Below are 23023 nucleotides of genomic sequence, written 5' to 3' on the forward strand. Positions count from 1 at the left end.
GCCACCATGCCCGGCTAATTTTTTCTATATATTTTTAGTTGTCCAGTTAATTTCTTTCTAATTTTAGTAGAGACGAGGTCTCGCTCTTGCTCAGGCTGGGTTCGAACTCCTGAGCTCAAACAATCCGCCCGCCTCGGCCTCCCAGAGAGCTAGGATTACAGGCGTGAGCCACTGCGCCCAGCCTTCTATGTACTCTTCATGTGTCTGTCTTCTATTGCTGAACATTAGGTTTATGAAATTCGTCTTCATGGTTATGTATAGCAGTTCTCTTTTGTTGCTGTGTAGTATTCCACATCCGAATATGCCACAATTTACTGCTTTTCCTGTTGGTTGACATTTGATCATCATGAATAATATTGATATGAATGTTTTAGACCATCTCTTCTTGGTATATAACTAAGAGTGAACTGTTGGCTATATAGTAGTTGATGCTTTAATTACTGAGAATTTTGTTTATATGCCAGTAGTTGTATTTTTGAACTTTTTATTACAGAGAATTTTGAATACATCCAAAGACAGGATAGTACAATGAATCCCCACGTACCAGTCCCAACAACTGTCAACCAGTGGCCAGTCCTGCCCCATTCATATTCCCAACCACTTTCCCACCCTACATTATTTTGAAGCAAATCTCAGACATTCTGTCATTTCATCCATAAATATTTTAATGTTTATCTCTAAAAGATAGTGTAACCACAGCATCTTCTGAAGGGCTTCATGCTCCCTTCTCTCTGGTCCTGGTGTTCTTCCCTGATAGTTCATATCATCGTCCTGATGGTAGAGTGTGGCTGTGAGCTCCTTTTTCTCCTTACTGTGGTAAAGCTGCTCACCTGAATTTTCCAGTCAGCCTTCGAACCAGGAACCTACACGGTGTAGAATCGGGGTGATCATCTTAGGATTTGGGAGTGTCAGTCACTGTTGTGGGCACCAGTTTCTGTTGGGTTAATTGTTCACGTGCACAGGTTAGGCTGATTTCAGAGAAAGATGAGAAGCGGACTGGAGGGTATTTCCTCCGAGCCAAGGCTCACGACTGACTGTCCCAGATGGCTGTATTGGCCTGGAACAGACCATTGTTTCTCCAGTGTCCCAAGAGCCTGGAAGGTGTGACCTCCAGGACAACTGGGCTCCAGCATTCCTCTCAGACCCTGCCCCTTAGCTAGAGGACAGTAGGCATCAAACTTAGATTTGGAAATGATTCAGAAAAGGTTAATGTTTTTCAGAACAGTGAAAGTACACTCGGAAGATTTGACTTAGGAGCTCCAAAATGTTTTCTAGCTTCCCTCTCCTGTTCTTGTGCTCAGCGTTCGTATCTGTGTTCCTGCCATCTTGAGCCCAGAGTTCTTCTGGCATTGGCTCAGGAGGTGCCTTGGTCTAGAGAGCTGGCTCAGAGGGGACCACACAGGGAAGCTAAAACAGCACCAAAGATGCCTTATTATTTGGAGTAATTGGCCCATAAATTCTTTTTTTTTTTTTTTTTTTGAGACAGAGTCTCACTGTGTTGCCTGGGCTAGAGTGCCATGGCGTCATCCTAGCTCACAGCAACCTCAAACTCCTGGGCTCAAGCGATCCTCCTGCCTCAGCCTCCCGAGTAGCTGGGACTACAGGCATGCGCCACCATGCCCGGCTAATTTTTTCTATATATTTTTAGTTGTCCAGTTAATTTCTTTCTAATTTTAGTAGAGACGGGGTCTTGCTCTTGCTCAGGCTGGTCTCAAACTCCTGAGCTCAGAATGATCCGCCCGCCTCGGCCTCCCAGAGAGCTAGGATTACAGGCGTGAGCCACCGCGCCCGGCCGAGGCCCATAAATTCTTGATCACAGTTTTCCTCTGAGGTAGTCAAGTTTGAATAGAAAAACATAGCATCATGTTTTGATTCATTAGTTGTCTAGATGCCCACCCTCCCGTATTCTCATGCAGGCTAACTGTTAAGTACCATTACTCCCAGCTTGAATTTATTACACCTGCTGCCCACCATGCCCATTAATCAAGCCATATGAGAAGGGCGAACTGCTGTTTCAGGCTGTTTCAATATGCCCCACCTTCCTTCCTGTTCCATCTAATGTTATTAATGTTAGTGAAAGTAAAGGAGAAGTCACTCTTTTAGGTGGGAGTGTAAATTTAAAGGCATTTTGCCAATGTCTGTCAATTCCAGTGTACATACTCTTTGACCCAGCATTTCCACATCTAGGATTTTAGCCTCAGATTTGTTCCCGGGAGAATACAAGGATGAGTGTGAGAGACCACTCTTGAGAGCAAAACATGTAGGACACTTAGATATTTAAATGTGCCACATACAGTAGGAGAAAGGAGGTGGATCTACCCAGTGCGGCTGAGGTCTTCCAGTTGTACTAAATTAAAAAAAAGGAACCATTATGAAGAATGTGATTCCATTTGAGCTTTAAGAATGAAATAAAAAAAGATGTACTTGTTTTATGTGTTTAGAGATAAACATTAAATGTGTCACTTTTGGAGAGCTACTGAAGAAACCCAGCCTGCTCCCCTGAGGGCCTGGAAAGGAGACCTGCTTTTCACTTGTGCCCTAGTGTGTTGTTGGAATTTGTTTTACTTCCATGCGAATTACTTTTATTGCAGAGTCAAAAGGGGAGGACCAGGCAGCTGATGGCATCGTTGTGAGTCTGACTGGGAATCGATAGTAGGGAAACACTGGATTTAGCCTGCCCAGATCTTGCCTTTAGCTCTGGGACCTCTGAACTCAGTGATGGTCTGGTCTGGGGTTTTTTCCTCCAGGAGGGGAGGCTCCTGGGAAGGGAAGATGAATCTATTTTTACTCTTAAGAAAACATAGCTCAATGTAGTAATTTCAGGCCCCAGTGTGACATTTTCTTCCATTATAACCCAACTCACTTTTAAAACAAATAAAATCCTTTTTTGTATATTTTGCGTTTGTAGTGTTTCTGGAGAAAAATGCTTTTAAAATATCCACACTTCCCTTCATAAACTTGGAAAGCTTGAGTACCTGGTGGGGTTTGTATTTTCAGTCATGCTGTCTGGGGGTTTAGTGCCTGGAATCCAGAACCCTAGAGGACAAAGCACTGGGATGTGAAGTAGATGGTAGGGTGAGGGTTATATAGACCATTACAGTTTATAGAAATTACCTGCTGACTTTGCTTTACAACTGTCGGTAACTAGCCCTACTTTGCCAGGGAGGTCCTGAGATCCTGAGAGGGGAATTGGACCGTACCTCACATTCCTCCTCCTTACCACTGATTTTTATTTTCCATTTTCCCAATTTTTTTCCAATTTTCTCCACTGTAAAGTTGCTGTTTTTCCTTTTGTAATTAAATGGCTTATGGGGAGAACACTTGAGACTATGAACATTCCATCCTGTTCCTCGTCAAATTTTGACCCTCTACTTTCAACATCCAGTGGTGCTTCTAAGTCCTTCATTCCTTCTGTGTTAGTTGTCATCTTACTCTAATGAAGAGCTTTCTCCCATGTTTGTTTATTGGTTTACTTTTTTTTTTTTTTTGAGACAGAGTCTCACTTTTGTTGCCCGGGCTATAGTGAGTGCCGTGGCATCACCCTAGCTCACAGCAACCTCAAACTCTTGGGCTCAAGCGATCCTCCTGCCTCAGCCTCCTGAGTAGCGGCCAGCTAATTTTTTATTTCTATTTTTAGTTGACTTGCTAATTTTTTCTATTTTTAGTAGAGATGGGGTCTCTCGCTCTTGCTCAGAGCTGGTCTCGAACTCCTGAGCTCAAGCGATCCTCCCGCCTTGGCCTCCCAGAGTGCTAGGATTACAGGCGTGAGCCACCACGCCTGGCCTGTTTATTGGTTTAGTTATATTAGTTCATATTGATAACTTATTCAGTGTGGTATAATACATATTAGTTTGATGCCCAGATTGGCCCAGGTTTGGTCAGTGGTTGCCTCTTCAGTCTGGCCTCTGTTCTTTTGATGTGTTTTCATCATTGTTTGAATCCTTCCTAACTTTCTGGTGCAACAAGATTTCAGGCTCCTTGCCCCAGCCTGGCACTAGTCTCTTTCCACAAAGAACTTTGGTTCCTTTTAGTTTGAGTGGCATTTAGAAACCAAGATATGGGTGCATGGCACATGTTTTTATTTACTGAAAATCTTATAAAATAAATCTAATTTTAGCCAGGCGCAGTGGTACACACCTGTAGTCCCTACTTGGGAGGATCACTTGAGCCCAAGAGTTCAGGGCTGTAGCATACTATGATTGCACCTGTGAATAGCCACTGCACTCTAGCTTGGGCAACATAATGAAACCTTATCTCTAAAAACAAAAATAAGGCCGGGCGCCGTGGCTCACACCCGTAATCCTAGCACTCTGGGAGGCCAAGGTGGGTGGATCGCTCAATGTCAGGAGTTCGAGACCAGCCTGAGCAAGAGCGAGACCTCATCTCTACTAAAAAATGGAAAGAAATGATCTGGACAACTAAAAATATATATAGAAAAAATTAGCCAGGCATGGTGGCGCATGCCTGTAGTCCCAGCTACTCGGGAAGCTGAGGCAGTAGGATCGCTTGAGCCCAGGAGTTTGAGGTTGCTGTGAGCTAGGCTGACGCCATGGCACTCACTCTAGCCAGGGCAACAGAGTGAGACTCTGTCTCAAAAAAAATTAAAAACAAAAATAAATAAATCTAATTTCGTATTCACTTACTTAATCATGTTGCAGTTGAATAAAGGAATTTCATGAGTGTCCAGTTCTTTTTTTTTTTTCTCCGAGACAGAGTCTCACTGTGTTGCCCAGGCTAGAGTGCCGTGGCGTCATCTTAGCTCACAGCAACCTCAAACTCCTGGGCTCAAGCGATCCTTCTGCCTCAGCCTCCCGAGTAGCTGGGACTACAGGCATGCGCCACCATGCCCGGCTAATTTTTTCTATATATTTTTAGTTGTCCAATTAATTTCTTTCTAATTTTAGTAGAGACAGGGTCTCGCTCTTGCTCAGGCTGGTCTCGAACTCCTGAGCTCAAATGATCCGCCTGCCTCAGCTTCCTAGAGAGCTAGGATTACAGGCGTGAGCCACCACGCCTGGCCAAGTGTCCAGTTCTTGATCTTTGTTCTGAGTGGGAAATTGAACACATGATATTAGCAGAATAAAATGGACTTCAGTAACAAAACAATTTTTTTTGCCTGCCTCAAAAAGAATTTATTTCTACTTAATTGGTGGAAAATTATTGGAACCACTGAGTTGATTTCTAAAGAGGAAGGATATGCTAGAATGTTGAGGCCAGAGACCCTGGCTGCTGGTGCCAGCTGCCTGAAGCTCAGCTCCATGAGGCAGTGCTGTTTGTGCTGTTGTCAGAGCTTTGAGGTAATGGTGCATGCAATGTTCCTTGAGGCTGTGGAGCTGGTATGCCCTGGTGTTGCAGGTGATTTTTGATATGGTTCTGCCCTAGGTGGGTGCCAGTGTTACCAGAAGATGTGTATCTGACCTGTGTCTACCTGTGTCATCATTAGACTATGTGAGCACATCAGATTTGGTCCCTGCTGTCACTATTCTGAGAATTTAATGAAGAAGGAAAGGTGTTAGATAATGGAGTGCCCACTTGTACAGGTTTCCTGAGGAAGCAGCATTTAGAGGGCTGAGAACTGGAGGGTGAGAGGGTGTTAGAAAAAACTCCACTTAATAAGTGCTTATGAGTACTTTTTTTTTTTTTTTTTGAGATAGTCTGGTTCTTGCCCGGGCTAGAGTGCCGTAGCATCAGCCTAGCTCACAGCAACCTCAAACTCCTAGGCTCAAGCAATCCTCCTGCCTTAGCCTCCTGAGTAGCTGGGACTACAAGCATGTGCCACCATGCTTGGCTAATTTTTTCTATATATATTTTTAGTTGTCCAGCTAATTTCTTTCTATTTTTAGTAGAGACGGGTCTCGCTCTTGCTCAGAGCTCGTCTTGAACTCCTGATCTCAAGCGATCCTCCCGCCTTGGCCTCCCAGAGTGCTAGGATTATAGGCATGAGCCACCGCGGCCAGCCTTTTTTTTTTCTTTAAGATATGGAGTCTTGCTATGTTGCCCAGGCTGGTCTCAAACTCCTGAGCTGATGCAATTCTGCTTCAGCCTCCCAAGTAGCTAGGATTATAGGTACATACCACCATGCCCAACTTAGTACTTTTTTTTTTTCTTTTTATTTCAGGGTATTATGAGGGTATAAACATTATGGTTACACTTTATGTCTTTGCCTCACCCAAGCGAGGGTTAGAGGCATGCCCTTCCCCACTACAATGCTCCCCGTGTCCTTTAGTTGCGGGTTTACCCCCCCATCCCCCTAATCCCTGGAGAGTATTACTGCCTTGTGAGCACCCTAGTGTTGATCAGTTAGTACCAATTTGATGGCGAGTACAAGTGGAGCCCATTCTTCTGAACTTGTGATGCCTCACTTTGGATAATGGGCTTAAGTTTAATCCAGGAAAGTATAAGAGGTTCTAGATCACTGTCGTTTCTTATGATTAATATTCCATTGTATACCAAATTATTGTATACCATTGTATACTTATACCAAATTTTACCAACTTAGTACATTTTTTGTGCCAGCCAGTGAGGATGGTACAAAGAGGAGGAGTGTATAGGAAGCTGTGTGATTGGGGCTGAGTTGGGAATGTCAGGAGGATGGTGAGTCTTGGGGTTCCAAGGTAGAGGTGGCTGCAGGCTCTGGACCAGAGGAGGGGGATGGACAGTATGAAGATGAGGACCTAGGTGTCAGTGGGAAGCCCAGGGTTGCTTTAGGAGTTTTGGGTGTATGTGGAGTTGAACCCAGTGTCTGCCTGTGTCTAGTTGTGTAGGGTCTTAAGCCCAGCAAGTGGTTGGACTTGACCCATGGGCAGCAGTTGTTAGCTGCTCGGACCCATGTGATAACAACTGTGGCCTGGGCAAGTTAATCTGGTGAGCTGAGCTTCAGTTCTTGGCTCTGCCTCTGACTTGGTGTGGATCTCAGTTTCTTCATGTCATAAAGTCTAGCTGTTCAGTGTCTTTTTGGGGATCTGCAGTCACATGCCAGCCTTGTGGCACTATTGGTTCCAGAAGATGGCAGTCCTCATTATAAGCTGTTGAGTGTAGGGTAAACCATAGTTACTGTAAGAGGCAGTCCTTATGGAGTCTGGTCTGTGCAGTCACCAACCAGGCTGAGTGGCTGATGTGTTACCCTCAGTTTATCCTCATAGTGGCCCTGTGAGGTTTGTGATAGCATGGTTCTCATTTCAGTGATGGGAAGACTGGCATAGGCAGCAGCTGGAGGCCAACTTTAGGTGCTTGAGCTCACACCACAGGATCATGGTGGAGCCAGGGACTGCAGCAGTGCTGCTACCCTGAGGAGGTTTGGGGCCAGTTAGGCAGAAGGGAGAACAGCTCCAGTACCACTCATGGGTATTCTATGTGGTACCAGTGCTGCCTCTGAGCAGCACTTGGCTGTTGCCTTTGCTGGGTGATATGTTTTGTGAGGGGGGCAGGATATCTAAGGATTTGGAATTGTGTATATTTCAATACAGGAGTGCTTGCCCTGGTGAGGATAGGTTGGGTGTGTTGGACTGTGAGCAACTTTCTGCATTTCTGAGCCCTTTTCCTCAGCTGCACTAGTTTTCAGTTCCTTCAGAACCTGGTCTTCATGTGGTCTGGGCTTCTAACCACACTGTCCACCTTCTGTTCTGTTTCAGAGCTGTTACATCTCTAGAGGTTTACAATTGGTTGGAATCTGTGCCCCAAGTCAGTAGCATCAGAATCTTTGAGGTGGGACCCAGGGATCAGCTTAACTTCCCTTCCCATTTGATCCTAATTCACAGTCAGAGTCTAGAGCTACTGCTCCAGAGCTTAAAAGATCTTATGCCCTCTGTTGAAATAAGAAATTTAGTCTCATAGAGGCAGAACTGGATATTCAAAAGGTGCCAACAAACTTGCCTGTTAGATGGGTGTTCCCAGGAAGAGTGAAGCAGAAGTCACTGCTTTCTGATGTACTGGCCACTGCTTCTTTGATGACTGTTCCTCAGATGAGCTCTCATACTTGACCTTGGAAATGTCTAGTTTTTTTTGAAGTGGTAAAGCAAAAGGAAGGAATAAATTTTGGTATGGAGCCACATTTGAGGAAGAACATTGGTTTGCATTAAGTCATCAATCAAATATTTATTAAGCACCTGTTTTGTTGAAGGACTAGGATGGGTGTTGTCTGAATAAGCACTAGGCACTGACTAGTGGTGGTGGGAGTAGAGAAATGACAGGTGAGACAGGAGGGGCCAGGAGGTGAAGAGCAGGGAAAGGAGCCAGTGTTTGCTCTCTCAGGTCTTTGACCTATTTTTGAACTTGACTGGAAGGCTAGGTCTTGACCCACATCATTGGGTGGTGACAGTGTGCCCATCTCCTGGGGGAGGTCAAGGAAAAGCAGGTGTCTGCCTCTCCTTACCTCCCCTCCTCTCCCGTTCCAGTGCTCTTGGATGGACAGAAGCAGAGGGCCTGCTCTGCCACCCTGGCCACGCCCTGTTGTCCAGTCCCCACTGAACCAGTCCCGATCCCAGGACCCAGGTGAATTAGACCCTGTTCCAGGTCTCAGTGAACTTTCCAACCAGTCTAGTGGGGGAAATTTCTGTTGAGAAACAGAAGTTCATATAATTTTTCTTGAGACTTTAATCTTCTGTGTAAGAGCAAGCATTTTCAGTTTATAATGTTCTTCATTTGTGAAGAGATTGAAACAGTAATGAAATGGAGTTGGGATTAAAGAGTAGATAGAGGCCAGGTGTGGTGGCTCACACCTGTAATCCCAGCATTTTGGGAGACCAAGGTGGGAGGATCACTTGAGTGATCCTCCAGCCAGGAGTTTGAGACCAGTTTGGGCAACATACCAAGAACCCATCTCTACCAAATAAAAAAAAGCTGGGCATGGTGGCACATGCCTGTAGTCCTAGCTACTCAGGTGGCTGAGGCAGGAGGATCATTTGAGCCCAGGAGTTCGAGGCTGCAGTGAGCTGTGATTATGGCACTGCACTCCTTGAGTGACAGAGTAAGACCCTGACTCAACAACAGAAAAAAGAGTGGGTAGATAAGAGGAAGGTAGGACAGTGTCTGAAACTGAGTAGGTGGTCAAAATTTGTTAAATAGAAACCATCAGGGAAATATTCTTATTGTGTATTTCATTGTTAGACAAGGTACTTATTGAAAAAGAAGAAAAGTAATTATTGCAGAATCAAACAATAGATGTTTCTGTGATATTTATTCAGTGTCTCATCCAAAGAATGAAACAAATACCAAGTATCATTATATAATTTGCCTTTTGCCCAAGGTATCTTTGTTAATGCTGTTGATTATTGTTATAGTTGGTATTATTTGATTCTGTATTTGCCTAGGAAACAAAGTTCTGAGAACAGACTTAGATGCATAAAATAATAAAAACAATTCCTGTTGGCCAGAAAAAATTGTTGCTGCATTGTACTCGCATGCACTGTTGCTCTGCTCTCTGGAGCCCTGAGACCTCTGCTAGTCACTGACCTCTTTCCTGTCCCACACCTAGAGGACAGCCATATCTGAAGTTCCGTTGGGCAGGGACCACTGCTTTCCTGTTGAGGGGTAGATGAAGTTAGAACACGTTAACTTGCTTCAGAATGTTTTGGAAATGATTTCTTTAAAACCTGCGTCCAGGCCAGGCGCAGTGGCTCACGCCTGTAATCCTAGCACTCTGGGAGGCCGAGGTGGGTGGATCGTTTGAGCTCAGGAGTTCGAGACTAGCTGAGCAAGAGCGAGACCCCATCTCCACTAAAAATAGAAAGAAATTAATTGAACAGCTAAAGATATATGGAAAAAATTAGCCAGGCATGGTGGCACATGCCTGTAGTCCCAGCTACTTGGGAGGCTGAGGCAGGAGGATCGCTTGAGCCCAGGAGTTGAGGTTGCTGTGAGCTAGGCTGACACCACGGCACTCTAGCGTGGGCAACGAGTGAGACTCTGTCTCCAAAAAAAAAAACAAAACAAAAACCTGTGTCCAGGTCCATAATAATTGCCATGCACTAAACATTTCCAGGCCTTGGTGCTCAGGTGCTGTGTTTGGTGCTGTGGAGTCATCCAGCAGAATTTGAGCCTGAGGGAAGTAATCACTCCAGGTGCACATGGGTCCTGTTTAAGGTGCTTGCTGAATCTTAGATGCCCATGGAGATTGAGGCCTTGTCACTTCCTTGTCATCATAGTCAGTATGAAATTCAGTACTTAGTAATGAGTCTGTAAAAGCAAAAGATACCTGAGTCCCTGGATAAACTGCAAATAATCTGAAAAAAAAATTTGCCTTCTTTAAATTAACCTTCTTTGAATTAGCTGCAGTTTTTTTTTTTTTTTTTTTTTTTTTTGAGACAGAGTCTCACTATGTTGCCCTGGCTAGAGTGCCATGGCATCAGCCTCGCTCACAGCAACCTCAAACTCCTGGGCTCAAGCAATCCTACTGCCTCAGCCTCCCAAGTAGCTGGGACTACAGGCATGTGCCACCATGCCCGGCTAATTTTTTCTATATATATTTTTAGTTGTGCAGATCATTTCTTTCTATTTTTTAGTAGAGACGGGGTCTCGCTCTTACTCAGGCTGGTCTCGAACTCCTGACCTTGAGCAATCCACCCGCCTCAGCCTCCCAGAGTGCTAGGATTACAGGCGTGAGCCACCGCGCCCGGCCTAGCTGCAGTTTTTCTTTACAGAGTGGACTCTTCTGGAAGCTGCTGCTTGAGGTTGCAGCAGCATGGGTCCCTGGGTGTGAGGGGTGGAAACTCTCGTGTCAGAAGTGTTCAGATAACTTCCTGCTTCTTAGCCCTTTTGCATGTAGAGAGCTAGGGTGACTTTTTGAAGTGTCTTTGTGGCTTATGAGTTTATAAAGAGCTTTAAAAAAAACCAGAAAACTCTAGCTCTCTACTTAAATTCTGGTAACTGGTGAATATGCTGTATTTTTATTTCCTTGTCTCAAAGAATTCTTCTAAGCATTTGCTGAACAGAGCAGGTAATGATGTAAAGCTGGCAGAGGACTGAAGTGCTCTACTCCCTTTCTTGGGATGAGAAACATCTCTGAGGAGCCTATGGCTCCTGGTTCACTCCCCTTCCAGTTCTGAGGCACGTTGGTTGGGGTGGTACACCTACGTAGGTAGTAATAGTCAGTGAGATCCAGAGGGTTCCTGCAGAAATCGACAGTGAGGACTGCTGTCTTTCTGTCCATTTTCTTTTTTTAATTTAAATTTTTTACATTTTTACTTTTTTCTGAGACAGGGTCTCATTCTGTTGCCCAGGCTAGAGTGCAGTGTTGTCATCAGTCGTCATATCTCAATACAATCTCAAACTTTTGGGCTCAAGTGATCCTCCTGCCTTAGCCTCCCAAGTAGCTTGGATTATAGGTGCGCAGTACCATGCCCGGCTAATTTTTCTGTTTTTTGTAGAGATGGGATCTTGCTATGTTGCTCAGGCTGGTCTCAAACTCCTGGCCTCAAGTGATCCTTACGCCTCGGCCTCCCAAAGTGCTGGGATTACTGGCATGAGTCACTGCACCTGGCCTTTGTGGCCATTTTCTCAACCATGTAAGAAATGTCTTATCCCCAGCATATCTTGCTGCCTTAGGATAAACATCTTGGTGGGGGTATGGAGAACACTCTCTCCAGTCCCTGTTGGTCACTGCGCTGACTGTCTTATCTCTGCATCTTCCACTTTCCCAATCAGAAATGTTATCAAGGGATAACTGGTTGGAGGGACAGAGGCCAAATCCTGTTTTATTAGGTTTTTTTTCAGAAGAGAAGCACAGTTCCATCTAGTTTACTCATCCTCTCTCATTTGCCTGTGACCTCTATTTTATTTGCCTTGTCCTTTTTTCTCTTACCAAGGAAGTTCTGAGCAGTTAGGCTGGTGGCTGTTCCCATGGGCCTGTAAGGGACCAGCCTGTTAGGAGGACTGTGTTGCCGTGAAATCCCTCATAGACTCATTTTTTTTTTTTTTTTGAGACAGTCTCACTCTGTTGCCCGGGCTAGAGTGCCATGGTGTCAGCCTAGCTCACAGCAACCTCAGGCTCCTGGGCTCAAGCAATCCTCCTGCCTCAGCCTCCCAGGTAGCTGGGACTACAGGCATGCGCCACCGTGCCTGGCTAATTTTTTCTCTTTTTAGTTGTTTGGCTAATTTCTTTCTATTTCTAGTAGAGACAGGGTCTTACTCTTGCTGAGGCTAGTCTTGAACTCCTGAGCTCAAGCAATCCTCCGCCTCGGCCTCTCAGAGTGCTAGGATTACAGGCGTGAGCCACCGCGCCCACCCTTATAGGCTCATCTTTATCTCTGCATGAGATAAATACAAAGAAGAGATTCCTGACTCTTAGGCCTATTTTTTATTTCTTTCCTTTATAAACCAGCTTCCCTAGAAATTAGGGCTGTTCTTTTTTTTTTAGGGAACAAATTTATTTTGATTTTTCTGAAAATATCAAGAACTATGAAAAACAAGGTGAATGGTTGGCTGTAGCAAAAGCAAAATACAAGTAAAAATACCATTTGAAGATGTTTAACATTAGAGATACATGTTTGAAAATATGAAGTTTAACACTTCTATGAAGCAAAATAATTTTATTCAACCACAACATTAGAGTTTTTTTTAACTGACTTTTTAAAATAAAAAACTAAAAGAAAAAAAAAGTACTCAATTCCCACCCTGGAATCTCGTCATTTATAAAATAACATGCTCAAATGTCAGTGAAAATAAACAGGTGATAAACCTAAAAACAATTTTTAAATGAGTGAATTCAGATTCCAAGAGTACACGGTATTTTATAGCTGGGAAAGAATAGCTTGTATCACACCTGGGTCTTACCAAATACAAATAAATACAAAAGGCAATGAAAAGCAAACTATCAAACCAAAATCTTTCTGTAGAGTAGCAGCTTTCACAAAGTAAAAGGAACCCAGTTCCAGAGTTGTATGTTCTATAGGCATATGGCCAATTTTATTCCCAGGGTCCTTTTGTCTTGCACTACCAAAATAAAAGTGTCTTTGTTTTGGAGTGAGTCCGCTGAAGAAGGCACCAAAATCCTATCCTCCCTCTTCCCACATATAATACGAATAATACTCTTATTAATCCTTTCAAGATGACTTCAATCTCATTAAGAGTTAACATTCTAAATATCTGAAGATACACAAGGAAGGTCCTGCCTATTCTCTTTGCCCCTCTCAAATCCTTCTCTGGTTTACCAAGCAGAACCACTAGGTAAGGGGATAAAAATATATTTCCATGGTCACTATCCATTAAATAGACACAACCACTTGTGTGGGAAGTCTTAACATTTATACTAGTTCCTAACTTTTTTAAAATTTAGGAATAAACCCATCTCTAAAAGCTATTTTTACAGCCCTATTTTTACAGTCTTAATCTAAACAGTATATTAGGGCTGTTCTTAAGACAACTTTTGATTTAAGAGTCATTGGATAGATATACAACAAAAAGACAAAATAAATTTTCCATTTACAAAAGAAGCCCTTCAAGTAGTTAGCTCCCAGTTGGAATAATGATTTGCATAGAGACTGGGAATGAATTCTGCAGGGCGCCTGTGTGGTCACGTTAGAAGCCAATTGAAGATTCCTGAGAAATAAAGATAAAGCATCTGAAGAATTAAGCTGTGAGCTGGTAGGATCTCTGTCCACTTGGGCTGTGGGGGATGTGTGTGTGTATGAGAATCTATGCCTGATGGTGGCTCAGCTTAGAAATTCAGGAGATCCCGGGGCTGTTTGCAAGAAGAGAACACTTTCCATGCATCAGCAGATTTGGGCCACCACTGAAAAGTGCTTCGTAGCCACTACTTTCCTCCCAGTACTTAGAAATGTGTAAATTGTAGCTGTACCCCTTTGATTAGAAGGAAGATCTCTTGCATTTATCCCTTTTTACTTTTAATTTTTAATACTTGGGTTCTAAAATGCAGGAATTAGCTTCCAAATAATTACTACAGAGTGAAACCCAGTTTTTCCTTTGTGTTGAGAGAATGATCAAAAACCACAGAAAAGAGGTGGAGACAGTGGGAGGCGAAAGCAAGGGCGTCTTCAAGGATTTCTTCAGTCGTGTTAACCTGAGTGTTAAATCCTGTGTGGCAGACAGCAGCTGAGGAATCTAGAGCTTTGAAGAGGAGGATAGCACTTAGGAGTAATGGGTTGTGTAATGGGCTTTCTTGGTCTTATTTGGTATAGAGGTGCCTGAACTGGATATACTTGTCTAAACCTGTGCTGTGGTCCTTAATGAGCAGCTCAGCATCCTCTACTGGGGAAGGCCAGCAATGTGGGAGCTGGTGGGGCCCTGCCTTCACCAGTTCGCTGAGAAATAGTGCTCTCTGATGGCCCTCTAGGCAAGCCTAATTCTGAAGTCAGGTGTGGTGGACATCCCTGTCTGCTCAGCTTTGGCCTGGCCCACCACCTGTTTACAGAGTGGCCATAGCTTTATAGAACAGGGATTCCAAGAGTCTGCAAGAATGTCTTTTGGCTGTTTTGCTCTAGCCTGCAGAAGTATATCCCTGAAAACTACCAGAGAAGTTTGTGATTATTTAAAATTTGCAGCTGTGGCAAGGCTGAGGCAGGTAAAAGGGCCAATTAGAGCCATCTGTGGGAGAGAAGGAATTCTAGCAGGAAAACCTGAGGAGCTGGGCCTGGTGGCTCACGCCTGACCGCTCGAGGTCAGGAATGCGAGACCAGCCTGAGCAACATAGCAAGACACCCCGCCCCGTCTCTACAAAAAAAATAGAAAAATTAGCTTGGCGTGGTGACGCGTGCTTGTAGTCCCAGTTACTCGGGAGGCTGAGGTAGGAGGATTGCTTGAGCCCAGGAGTTTGAGGTTGCAGTGAGCTTTGATAACGCCACTCCACTCTAGCCCGGGTGACAGAGTGAGACCCTGTTTCAAAAACAAACAAAAAACCTGAGGAAGGGGAGTGAGTGCTAGTTTTGTCCTTTTGTAAACAAGATATGCTGATCTGGCAATTTCTGGCATGGATGAAATGTTCTTGATGATAGAGCCTTAAGAATGTGGCTAAAAGTAGGTCACAACTTTAACATATATACTGCCATGTAAGTTGTATTTAACTCATGCTAGTTTTGAGCCCGGGGCCTCGGGAAGCATATGTGACTCACAACGTCTCTTTACCTTGGGACCTGCAGGAACTTTTTATTCAAGTTGCATGTAATTCATGCACAGAAAACAATTAGAAAATAACAAATTTTTCATTAAATTAGAAAAGATTGTTTTGTTTTCAGTTTTTATTCTATTTCCGTAATAAAACAGTGTGGGCACAAGGAAAAAAAAATTTTTCCTAGTGTGGCAGTCAGTGTGTTAAACACTTGAAGGTTGAAGTATTTGCCTAGATAAACGTTTGGTACATTGGCACCTTCAGTGGAATGTGCAAGAACTCCCAGTACCAGAGGCTAGGACACCGTTGATTGGCTCCTGAGGCATTGGGATGAGGGTCCTAGCCCTATATTATAGGGCTACTGGCAGGGTCAAGGGCTATAGTAAGGGGGGCCCAAACAGGAAATAAGGGTGCCTGGGGACACCTGACATTTCACTTCATTCTTCTTTTTTGGAGTCTGATTAGCCAATTAGGTCAGGAAGGCCAGCAGCCAGCAGCCAGCACATTTTTTCTAAATTTAATTCATTGAAGCCAGATTAGCATATCAGTTTTGTAGTGTAATGGAAAATGTATCAGAAGGCTCAGCTTTTAACTTCAAAGTGTGAAATCAGGTGATCATTGCCTTTACGCTCTCGGTGAATAATTTAGGGGATTTAGTGGAAGCCCTTTCCCTGTACTCTGCAGGCATCTGCCAAGTACCTGTTTGGTGCCAGGCATCTACTGGGGAAGAGGGCAGCAGAGTAAATGCTGTGAAGCCCCCTGCAGTGGGCCTCTTCTCCCTTCTTTACTCTTGGTGCAGCCCTTGGCGTCCAGTCTTGACCCCAACAGATGTTGATCATCCTGCCCCCACAGTGTAGTCCCACTCTGTACCTTTATACTGAGTTAGGGAGGGGGTAGAATAGCCAGGGGGAGTTTGGGAAATCAGAAGGCAACTTCTAGTTACCATTAAGCACCTACTTGGAAGATGCCGATTTATAATATATAAGTACTTACTACCACTTGTGTTTCATGGTTTAGTAATGTGTGTAAATCTTAATTGAGTATTTTTGTATGAAATTTGGAAAGCCTCACACCTAGCACAGGGTAGGTAGTCGGTAAACATGTGCTGAAATGTTAATTGTTGGGCTGTCTTGAGATAATTGTAGTTTACTTTAATTGGGTTCTTGGATGCCACATGGGTGCAAGGATGTGGTAATTAATTTCTACTTGAATTCCGCTGAGGCTGGCCACCCACCTCTCATACTTACTCCCTCACCTCCATCCCACCTCCCTGTCTAGCTGTTTTAGTCAAATGGATGCTTAGGCCTAGTCCTTGTCTTAGGACTCAGTTTACCCTTTTCTGTCCTTAGTGCCACACCTGGGCACTGGTGATTAAAAGACTGTACCTGCCAGGCACAGTGGCTCAAGCCTATAATCCTAGTACTCTGGGAGGCTGAGGTGGAAAGATCGCTTGAGCTTAAGAGTTTGAGACCAGCCTGAGCAAGAGCGAGACCTCGTCTAAAAAAAAAAAAAACTGGACCTTGTCATCATGGGGAAATGCTCCTAAAGTGTCTTCTTCTGAAATCTCACTGGTGTGACTCTTAAGTAATGTTTTCTAAAATATTTGTTATTGTGGCAAAATATACAACATAAAGATGGCATATTTTAATATAAATCATTAAATTTTTTTTTGAATTATAAAAACACAACATAAAATTTACCATCTTAACAGTTTTTAAGTGTACTGTTGAGTAGTGAATAATGTTTAACAGCAGCATATGGAGTTCAGTGGAGTGTAGAAGGAACTCTTTTCAGTGAGCCCCATCATATAAGATGTTAAAAATCTACTCACATTAAAAACCATGGTTCAGGCCGGGCGCGGTGGCTCACGCCTGTAATCCTAGCACTCTGGGAGGCCGAGGCGGGCGGATTGTTTGAGCTCGGGAGTTCGAAACCAGCCTGAGCAAGAGCGAGACCCCGTCTCTACTAAAAAATAGAAAGAAATCAGCTGGACAGCTAAAATATACATATATAAAAAAATTAGCCAGGCATGGTGGTGCATGCCTATAGTCCCAGCTACTCGGGAGGCTGAGGCAGTAGGATTGCTTGAGCCCAGGAGTTTGAGGTTGCTGTGAGCTAGGCTGACGCCACGGCACTCACTCCAGCCAGGGCAACAGAGTGAGACTCTGTCTCAAAAAAAAAAAAAAAAACAAACCATGGTTCAGTGGAGAATGGCTAGTCAGCCTTGTGTTTTGAACCTGGTCTTTCTTTCCTTTCTCTAGGACATGTTTGCACCTGGGTGAATTTATACCCAGGTATTAAACCTTTGCTTCCTTCCCACTTTTGTTGGAAAAAATGAAACCACCATCAGCAGAAACCACTTCCCTTTGCAGATTTCTGCTTTTGCTATCTGTAATAAGTGAGAATTTGCAAAAATTTTCTAAGTGAGAGAAGTGGGTTTGTTTTGTTTTGAGACAGAGTGTCACTCTGTCACCTGGGCTGGAGTGCAGTGGCATCATCATAGCTCACTGCAACCTTCAACTCCTGGGCTCAAGCAATCCTCCTGCCTCAGCCTCCCGAGTTGCTAGGACTACAGGCATGTGTCACACACCCAGCTAATTTTTTCTATTTTTAGTAGAGATGAGGGTCTTGCTCTTGCTCAGGCTAGTCTCGAACTCCTGGCCTCAAGCAAAACTGCAGCCTGGGCTTCCCAAAGTGCTAGGATTACAGGTGTGAGCCACCGTGCCAGGCTGAGAGAAGTATTTAAAGTAGGTTTTCTGTTTGATAGACTGTTGTGTAGTGCTTGCTTCTCAGAGGTAGTAATTTTTTCTCCCACATATTTTTACCTTTAAATCTCCTGCTGTGTACTTGACCCTGGTCCCCTTTGGTTGGTCCTTCAGCTCCCTGATGGTGTCTTCCTCTGGCTGCTCCCATGCTACTGATGATACTCCCACTTCACCTGCAGACCAAGAAGGAACTTGCCCCATATCGGGGAAACCTCATCTGCCTCCTGAACTGAGATGGATTTTAGAGTGATACCTTGAATCTTCACCAATGACTTGGCTTCAGACCTTCCTCATCTGATGCCAATAAGTGAAAAAGGCCTGTTTTTAACTGGAAGCAAAGAAATCTGCCCATCTTTTTGGTATTTGGAACCCAAGTAAACAATGACTTCACACCATTGTTTTCCATTGTTTTGAGTACATCCTGTTGGCCATCAGATTGAGCTGTTTTATGCTGGTTAACCCTCCAGAATTTTTATATTAATGTTAGACTGGCAGTTAATATTTAAATTTAACTTCTGAGTGTTTGGCCAAAGCATTTTTGCTAGATGGACCCTAATGTGGTTGTTTTAGGTAAGATTTCTGCTTTTTACTTTCTAAAACCATTTAAAACAGAGACATAGAATTTTATTATTTTAGTCTGGTTTTAAAATGAAAATCCCCTCATGGGGGATTTTTGACAGCTTAAGTACTGTTTTTAGGTAACAGCTCTTGGGGAGTTGGGGCTCCTGGGAGTGGTGGGGTAGGCTACATCTGCCTCATTTTGTGTGGTTGATAATGGGTTGAGTCTCACAACTTTTCCTTCATTCTTGGGAATTAAAAACTAGTAGAGAACTATTCTTTTGGAGGTTTTAGGTTAAGATGTTTGAAAGTTTCAGAGCGAGGTTTGGTGGCATGCACCTGTAGTTCCAGCTACTTGGGAGGCTCAGGTGAGATCACTTGAGGCCAGGAGTTCTAGGCTGCAGTATGCTATGGTGTCAATAGCCACTCTACTCCAGCCTGGGCAACATAATGATGAGACCCCTCGTCAAAAAACAAAGATACTTTAAAAAAAAAAAAAAAGTCTGAAAGTTTCATTTACTGTGAGTTTTTCTATGGATAAGGAAATATTAAATTTATGTTGAATTGAGTTGGTGCCACGTATGCATTTGTTCCTCACATTTATGGAGTGGGAAGCATTTACTAACTGAACTTCCTGCGTGCATGGGGTTACTCATTACCTCTGGGCAGGCAGAGCTGCTCTGAGTGGGACAGAGCTTCCTCTTTCTTGGGGCTGGGATTCCAGCAGATCTCTTTCCATAGGGGCATAAGGCTGTCTGGACAGAGTGGGGTCATAGGGCTGGTTCCTTATGGGCATCTCACCCTTCACCAAGCGATATGCTTTGGTTATATCTAGATAGGAATTGGTATTGGTGACAGGAAGGGCCAGAAGAATCTTTTCCTGCCGAACCCTCCCTCAGATGCTTGGCATCCTTGCCAGTCACTACTGTCAAATGTTTTTGATTCCCTAGTTGTGTCCCTGGTGATTGTTAGGGTAAACTTTAAATGTACCTGCCTCTAGGGTGGCTTTTATGTATTTTGGTTACAAAGTACACCACCTTTTATTTATTTATGTATTTATTTTTTAGAGACAGGGTCTTGCTGTTGCCCAGGCTGGAGTGCAGTGGTGTGATCACATAGTTTGCTGCAGACTTGAACTCCTGAGCTCAAATTATCCTCCTGCCTCAGCCTCCTGAGTAGCTGAACTACAAGTGTGCGTCACTACATCTGGTTAATTTTTCTTATATTTTTCTAGAGGTGGGGGTCTCACTATGTTGTCCAGGCTGGTGTTGAATTCTTGGCCTCAAGCAATCCTCTCACTTCAGCCTCCCAAAGTGCTGGAATTATAGGCATGTGCCACCATGCCCGGGCAACATGACCTTTTAGGCAGTACTGAAACACTGAAGACTACTGACTTTTTACTTCTGCCCATCACTTCAGAATCCCCCATGTCATAGCTAGGAGGAAGGGAGCATTGTCCTAGCCTAGGATACTTGGTGGCTCCACCCCAACTAGAACCAGCTTGGGTTCTTCTGGGTTAGGATGCTTCCCTCCAGTGAGTCTCAGGATCTGAGACTCCCTGAGTTTCTCAACCCAGACTGTCCTTTCATTGCTGGGGACTTGCTCCCCGGGAGCCTGAGTGGAGGTCTCCTGGTAAGGTATTCTTCCTGTACTCCCCCAGCATGCTGTTAGGTGCTAAATGTACGCCTGGTCCCAGGGAGCGGGATGGGGTAGGTACCTAGGATGCCATGGGGCTCTCTTCCCAGGTGCTGGAGGCTTTTGGGGCAGGGACATAGGCTTTTATCAAGAGAAGAGGGAGAGGGCAGCTTGAGTGGCTGCTATGGGACTGCAGTGTCCTGGCTGGCTGTGCTCTGTCCAGGCTTTGGAGGCTCTAACACTTTAAAAGTTTCTCTGACCCCTGGAGTGAGATGTCTAAGACTGAGGGATGCAACTGATGCCTGGCAGTCATACCTGTCTGTTACTCTGGCTGCTGTGTATGTGTCCAGAGAGCCAGGATCTTTACCAAAGCTATGAAAGGGTCCCTTATCATGAAGTTGGATTTAACTGGGGTCTGGGGCAGTGCTGAGAGCTCAGATTCAGTTGTGGGCACTGAACTTGGTGTTGGCACAAAGGAATGCGTTTCCCATTCCTACTACTCATTTCTCAATATAGGAGAGTTTTGGCAGCTCCTGGTAGCCAGACAGTGGTAAGTTGAGCTGAGACATTCTTGGATTGCCTTGAGTACTTCTTAGTGTTTTGGAGGGTATAATGTGAGTGTCTGTGTGAAGCGTTAGAATGGGCAGCCATGTCAGGAAGACTGAGTGGCTCTGGCCAGAATCTTTCTGTTTCCTGAGCACCCTTTTCTCCACCATGTTCTGGCCACCGGTATTTACCTCCCTTTGGGCCTTGGTCTCTGAAAGATGAGGAGGAGGATCTCTGCAGTGCCTCCATATCCGAACGACAAGTGTGTGAGTATGAATCTGTGTAAAAAACACTTCCAAGAGGGACATCCTAATACAGGTGTGTGGATATAGACTGCCAGGTTCCTAGCGCAGGCAAACATGATCCTTGCTTATAGGAAGCCAGCATCAGAAGGACATAAGGGTGCTTTTTACCAAGTTGCAAAAGGATTTTTTCTCCCCAGAGCATGGAAAACCAACACATAGTAATTGGAGTTGTGCCCTGGACATTGCCTGCCTGCTAAATGCAGAGCACTTAGTCATGCGAATGAAACAGATACCCCATATCGTCATATATCCACAGATAGTAGACTGAGCATATGCCCCTGGTAGGGCAGGGTGTGTCTCATAACTGATGCTATTTTCAAATAAGCTGAGAATTTAAAAATTGAGAATCAGATTAGAAAAGTAAAAGATCAACCAAATTTAATAAGTGGAAAAGTAAGTGAAATGAAGAGTAAGGACAATAGGACAAAGCTAAAAAAAAGAATCCTCTATTCTCCCCATTCATTCATTCATTATTTGTATGTCTGGCACTGTGTGAGTGCTGGGCATATATTAGTGATTGCGGTAGACATAGCCCTGCTCTGCCACAGTTTACAATCTTGTGGAGGGTATTGGTTGAGCTGAGCCACTTGCTAAATAAGAGTTAAAATGCATAAGAAAGGAAAGTGCCGTTAAGGGAAACACTATGCAACAGTAAGTCAGGAGACCTAGAAAAATTTAAAAATAAAGTGATAGAATAAGCTATAAAAGTACAAAAGGAACACAGACAATTAAGAGAATAGGAGTTATAAAATAGAAACACAAAAAGAGTTAAATACAAACCTTAAACTTGAAGCACTTCACAGGGATCTGAGGAGAAGAGCCCCCTCTACCAGAGTGTGGGGAACACTGGGCATTAAGTCAGGGAGTTTTCTTCCTTGCCTTTCCTGGAGGAGGACCCCTCTGAGGTCAGTGGGAGTTAGTGGTTCTTGGAACCATTGCCCATAGGGCCCCTCCTCCTAAGTACGTGGTCATTTGGTCCCTCTTGGTGAGTGTGGGACTTAACGTTGCTGGTGAGTCTGTGGTGACCAAAGTGACTCAGCCATCTACTGATGGCAGGGAGGAAAAGATACCTACTGAGGAATGGGTCTAAAGTCCTGTGAGAGCTCTCTGGTCACATGTGACCTTGGAGTTTGGAATAAGGTAGTCAAAATAGGAAGGAGAACAGTGTTTTACCTGTTACTGACCTCACGTTGCTGAGAGGGTGGGATCATGCCAAATTATGAAACATCTTTAACTTTCTGAGGCAGGTGAATTTCAGTTCCTTTCTCATATCTTTGCAGAGCAGCTCCATGTGTTTTTCTGAGCTCTTAAGGGGCAGATGCTGTCTTAGGAACTAAGGGTATATGCAGACTCTGCGTTTGGGGACAGGTGTGTGTAAACCTGAGTGACAAGGGCACCAAGAGATAGAAGTGGACTGAGATGCAGTGAGGGGCAGGGCAGAAGGCCCAAGGGTTGAGATCTGGCTTCTAGTTGCCATTCAAAATTTGCTGAACACACATACGAGGACAGGGCTTTTCAGTCCCAAGAAGGTGGTGAATAAGACACAAAGAGGTGAAATAGAGCAGGAGGTGCTGGCCGTTTTGGGATTTTTTATTAAATATTTTAAGATCACAGGATTCAGCCAAGCTCTTCACCTTCATGTGTTTTAAGCACTCAGACTAACATCACACACGTGAGTATTTGCCACCCAGCTTTGTTACACCTTAATGTTCTTCTATATTTTTATAAGATGCCTATTTTGTGAAGTAAAACAGTTACAAAGTTGGAGACCCTTACGAACCCCTCCTTTTCTCCTTCCCCTCCCTTCACAGTGACCACAGTACTGAATTTGGTGTTTATGAGGCTTTGCATGATTTTATTTATTTATTTATTTGAATTTTTATTTATTTATTTTTTTAAGATAGAATTTCGCTTTGTTGCTCAGGGTAGAGTGTAATGGTGTCATCATAGCTCACTGCAACCTCCAACGCCTGGGCTCAAGTGATCCTCCTGCCTCAGCCTCCTGAGTACCTGGGACTACAGGTGCATGCCACAACGCCTGGCTAATTTTTTGTAGAGACGGGGTCTTGCTACGTTGCACAGGCTTCATGCATGATTTTAGTTCTTTTTTTTTTTTTTTTTTTTGGTCTATCATTTGGGAATCACTAATGTATACA

At 44.1% G+C, this 23023-nt stretch overlaps 1 protein-coding gene across 3 annotated transcripts in view; it reads left to right on the plus strand.

Moving 5' to 3' along the window:
- Nucleotides 1–23023, plus strand: part of DAG1 (dystroglycan 1 (dystrophin-associated glycoprotein 1)) — a 71340-nt gene that overhangs the window by 18977 nt on the left and 29340 nt on the right. Inside the window, exon 1 of one of the 3 annotated variants that reach the window (XM_012637960.1) lies at nucleotides 18352–18393. The exons of the other annotated variants lie outside the window; for them this stretch is intronic. The gene's annotated coding sequence lies outside the window, so the exon portion shown is untranslated. Of the gene's footprint in view, nucleotides 1–18351; nucleotides 18394–23023 lie in introns of those variants that run through there. 3 annotated transcript variants of the gene reach the window in all.

This window comes from Propithecus coquereli, unplaced genomic scaffold, assembly GCF_000956105.1.
Source record: "Propithecus coquereli isolate 6110/MARCELLA unplaced genomic scaffold, Pcoq_1.0 Scaffold1, whole genome shotgun sequence".
Classification (NCBI taxonomy): Eukaryota; Metazoa; Chordata; class Mammalia; order Primates; family Indriidae; genus Propithecus; species Propithecus coquereli.